The 5,101-nt window shown below is 32.9% G+C and overlaps 1 long non-coding RNA gene across 1 annotated transcript; it reads right to left on the bottom strand.

Annotated features, from left to right (window-relative positions):
• Positions 1-2,302: 2,302 nt before the first annotated feature.
• LOC124891156 lies at positions 2,303-4,867 on the bottom strand. The gene is made up of 2 exons (XR_007049548.1): positions 4,534-4,867; positions 2,303-2,760 (listed from the first exon to the last, which is right to left on the bottom strand). It is a non-coding gene; the product is annotated as an uncharacterized LOC124891156 (long non-coding RNA).
• Positions 4,868-5,101: the final 234 nt, after the last annotated feature.

Raw genomic sequence — 5,101 nt, 5'->3', positions numbered from 1 at the left:
AATAGATCTTGTTGGTATGTATATTCTAGACTATCTATTGTCGATTCTAAATTTGATATTTCTTCTTTTTTTGCATTTATTGAGTTTTACTAACTCCGGCAATTATGTTATATTGTAGTCTTTCTATCCTTATTTTTAATTCTTTACGTTTTTTAGATATTATTTGCTTTAATTCTTTATATTTTGATAACTTTGGTATGTTATTCATCTAAATAATATTTTAGGGAATATCTAAATGTAGTTTTATCAGATAATTCATAATTAATAAATTAATCAAATAAATCCAAATATATACTACTTCCATAAATTTATACAGTATAAGCTCTGATACACTACCAATCTTGGGCTCTCTTAGTAAAAAAAAGAGTGTTGAAGTGTTCTTGTTCTTGGCCAGGTGTTCTTCTTGTTGTTGTTGTGTTTGGCCGAGATTGGTGTATAGATTTGAGTGTGTTTTGTTGTCTTTTTTGTTTCTAGTGTTGGTCCTCTTTCTCTTCAACACTTATTGAGTCTACAACCCAAGTTCTTGAGCAAGATTCGAGTTGTGGTGTGGTGTTAAGTGTACAATTTCTTCTTATTGTTGTTGGTATTCATCTCGTGTTTCTGTGTTGTGTTGAAGAAGTTGTTGTTTAATCTTGAAGAGAGAAAAGAAGTATAAGACTTTGTGTTTATCTTGGAAACAATCCAAGACAACACCAAAGTAGAAAAAGAAAAAGAGTCTTCCAAAAAGCAAGTTACCAAAAAGGAGTAAGGCACTTTTCAAACTTAGACAAAAGAGGAAAGAGACAAGACTATCCCAAAAAGTTGTCTCGCCAAAAGAGTGCAAGTTGGTAGAAAGTTGGTGGAAAGCTTTTGAATCTTGAAAAGAGAGTCTCAAGTCTTGTAAGCCTATACCATAGCCGAAATATCTTCCTCAAAGGTGTATTATTGAACATCAAAGTCTTGGAACAAATTCTCTTCAACAAAGTGTGTTTTTGACTTGTAAACTTGTTTAGTTTTCTTGTTGCCATTTGTGTGGTGTTGTTACTTGCGGTTCAAAGACTTGAACCTTTGTTGGTGTGTTGTGTGTGATATTGTGGACTGTTTTTGGTGCAATGGAACCCGAGACCTCACACTCTCAACCCACAGGGGAACACAATGCTATTAGTATTATTTTGGCTCGCCTTGAAGCTGTCCCGAGACATGGCTAGGATGACCGCGGGTATTGAAAAACTAGACTCGGATGTGGTATCAATGAAGGGTGAAGTGTCAATTATGGGTGGAACATGCCACGTATGTTACTAAATACATCTAGATTTTTTCAACGTTTCTAGGACTCTGCATGTTAATATAGTTAGGGATCGTTTGGTGTGAGGTATAAGGGATAAGTAATTTTGGAATAAAATGAAGTATTATTTTATCCCATATTTGATTGGAGAGATTAATCAATACCGGATTAGCTTATCCCATATGCATGGTGAGATAAGTTATCCTAGGTAATCCCGGGATAACTAATCCCGAAATTAGTTATCCCGGAATAATTATTTCCCAATCAAACGACTCCTTACGGTATTACTTAAAATTTATTCAACTTTATTATATACCAAATATTATGTTAGGATTTCTCTTGAATTTTCTATCTTACTTGAATTCTATCATAATTGTGTTTTACTTCGAAAAAAAAACTTAATAAAAAATATTTCGTAATAGGAAAAAAAATCTTAATAAAAAATATTTCGTAGTAGGAAAAATCTACTTCCTATTAGGTGTTTTGTAGTTCTATAAACAACTTCTTTAGTCAAAACACAATTGAATCCACAATATAATTGTTTAAAGAGTTTTCTATGGGAGATTTTCTCCCAATATATTTTATATTTTTCGTTTGAACAAATCATATTAATAATATATTTTATAATATATTTTTCTTTATCGTCTCAATAGTTTGCTTCTATTAGCTTCTGCATGACGCCCTCTTAATTTCGAACCCAACATATTATTGTATCAAATATACTAAAATCAAAACCATATTATTAAAAAGATTAATTTTGATATGATAATTCAAAGGGTCTTTTTTTCTTTTTTAATTATCAACCTCTGACTTCCCCCTCGATCATCTTCTCTAATACCCCACTCCAAAATTGTTTTCTTCAAGACAATGGACGTTGACTCCAAACAACAATGACAATGGCCATTTGTCTCACCCATGCCCTCTCCTCTATAATGATCCGACCAGGACCTGACCGTGATCGGTATCTCAAGTCCACCGAGGATTGAAGACTACCCCTTTGCCTAGCCAAATAGAACATAACACACATGACAACGGCTGAATTCCAAAAACATATCAAGATAGGAAGTAATAAGTTTAAAGACATCTAAGAGTGTCAACATCAATACCCAATCCAATCCACAGTAATATCCTCAAAGCCTCTACTAATTCAAAAATAATCTAAGTCTAGACATGTCTCCGACCCTGACAATTACAATAACAATGACAATGTAAATGTGAAGTCTTTACTTCTAATTTATGGAAGGAAAACCGATGAAATGATCAAGTCTTTCAAAGAATGGAAGCTCGCCACTTCACCATCTAACATTGCACAAAAAAGTAAACTTTCCCTCGGACCCTGCATCGCATGGGGATATAGCATTCAAAGACGGTTAGTGGGTTGAGCACTAACCCACTAACCTTAAGCCTAGACAGAGAACTTTTAAAAAAAAATCTGCGGCTTCTCATATCAATCCAATCAGGTGACAACGCAATTCTTTGGCTCAGAAATCCCTTACCTAAATGCAAAAAATAAGAAAATTATACACCAACTTCAACTTCAGTAGAATGGGGAGGAGCACATAAAAACATAATATTTCATTTCATATAGATTCAATAACTTGTAAAATTTCAACATAGTTAAGGAAATCTTAGCGGAAAAACTGTCCATACAGCCACAACGAGAGAAACCCGATTGGAATAAGGTGCTAATGTTATAGATGTTTCACAAACAATATTACGTTATAATAAGGATAAAGATAGATACTCTAACATTGAAACAAATAAATAGCTTATTTTTGCATTTTGGTAAATAAGTCTCAATGTAACTTGGACGTCAATAGAGCCATGAAAGTACCCGAGACTTCAACACAAATAGAAACTGTGTAGACACAACCTACTGAAATTCTACTTGTAATATCTTGCTCCACGCCTTGACAATATTCATTGCGATTCGTGACAGCAACTTAAGAACAACCTATGTTTTCTGCAACTCCTTTATAGTACCAGAACAAGCTGGGACGACAAATGCATGGCAACAATTGGTGCGCCACAAGTGCAAACCTTCCGAAAAGTCATGGTTAAACCTTCCAAAAAGTCATGATTAAGGTTGACGTTAATAACATCATAGCTACCGGTGTTTTCACTATTTTTATTTGGGCTCTTTCTGGAAAATATAGTCTTCATGAATGCACTCAGCATGTACACATCAGGAAGACAACAACATAACAATAGTAGACGACAATGAACATAAGAAAACCATGTCTGCTTCTTAATCTTCTAATATATATGTTTTACTAATACATACACCTAATGGCTTATGTTTGCTTATGTCCTAATCTAGACTTTGGGAACAATGTGTTTATGTTCATTGTTCTCCCAAGTTATATTAAATAGTTTCTGACTATATCTTTTTGAAGATTTAACGCATGTAGTAAATTTCTACAAAACTCCATGCTCAAATTCTGCTCATCTCGTATGGTGCTTTAGACTTAAAGAAAGAACTAAAAAACATGATAACAATGAAAGCTTCAAGTACCCAATGGTTACTAAGAAACTAGCAATTGCCATTGCAATACTACCAGCAAATGATTTATTTTTATTGTATAGGACATGATCCTGTTTTCACGTTATTGTTATCATAATAAGCAACTCTTCCCATTTCTCTTAATTCATTTTTGTTTTTTTATGTTTCTATATTTCTTATCTGCTAATATAATTCACTAACGACAAGAAGATTTAAAATTTAAAGTAACATAAACCATCTGTTTCATTTCCCTAATTACGATAATAATCTAGCGCCTAATGAATGTCATAACATTTGAAATTCCTCTTCTTCACTTTATAAGTTATCCAATTAAGAAACAACATCCTTAACTCCAGTGCTCAATTACGTATTAATCAATATTTAATTGATTGGTCTAAGGTTATCAACAAAAAGATTTGTCTAAGACACTTGCTTTTTTTTCCCAAGTCACTTATTTTCTTGTCCATCAATTTCTGGCAACTTCGTTGAGAATTTTCACAAACAACTAGGGGGCAAAAGTTCAATCAAATAAAGGATTTCAAAAGTATCATGCTTCTTTTTCCCTAAATTAACAGGCATTCAGACAATCAATTTGTAAATACAAGTAAAGAAATTCAAAAAATCATAATTAAGCACATAAAGAGCAATTCTATCAAGACAGCGCCATAGTAAAAGACGAAAATATTGATAATAAATTTTGAACCGCTTAAATTAATAATTCAGCAGAAGCACATGAGAAATTGAAATTCAAAACAGTAGAACTCACTATGCGAATTTCTGTAGCCAAGGAAAAACGAAAAATTGCCAAATTCAGCCGAGATCTATACTTTTGTGTTATACACCAAAAAGAGGGCATAGAAGTAAAAGCTTATATAACAATTTCTTGATACAACCGAAGAAAAGAGACACGAGGGGGGCTGGGGGGGCGAAATTTTAGAGAAGAAGGTGAGAGAAAAAGCTAGAACGATGGAGAAAGGAAAAGAAATATCAATAGAACTAATGGACCAAAGAACCAGAAAAAGATTAAAATACCCTAAAAGCAAGCACACACGTCAACGATGACCTGCTTACTTTACCACAATTCTACATAATAGTAACAAGCTTGCTTCATCACGCTAGACATAAAGATATCATTAAATTTATTTTAAATTTTTAAAAAATATCTAAAATTTATTCGAGTCTTAATACCCCATGAAATTAGTTCCAATTATAATTAGTACACCATTCTGATCTATTTTTAGAGTAAGTGCAAAGTCACATATAAAGAGGCTGAGTTAAAATTTATCCCCAAATCAATATAAAATTGTCATGTGACATTAACAACTTGTCTTCTC

This window comes from Capsicum annuum, unplaced genomic scaffold, assembly GCF_002878395.1.
Source record: "Capsicum annuum cultivar UCD-10X-F1 unplaced genomic scaffold, UCD10Xv1.1 ctg31464, whole genome shotgun sequence".
NCBI classification, from domain to species: domain Eukaryota; kingdom Viridiplantae; phylum Streptophyta; class Magnoliopsida; order Solanales; family Solanaceae; genus Capsicum; species Capsicum annuum.
This window is presented reverse-complemented; position numbering and strand designations above follow the sequence as displayed.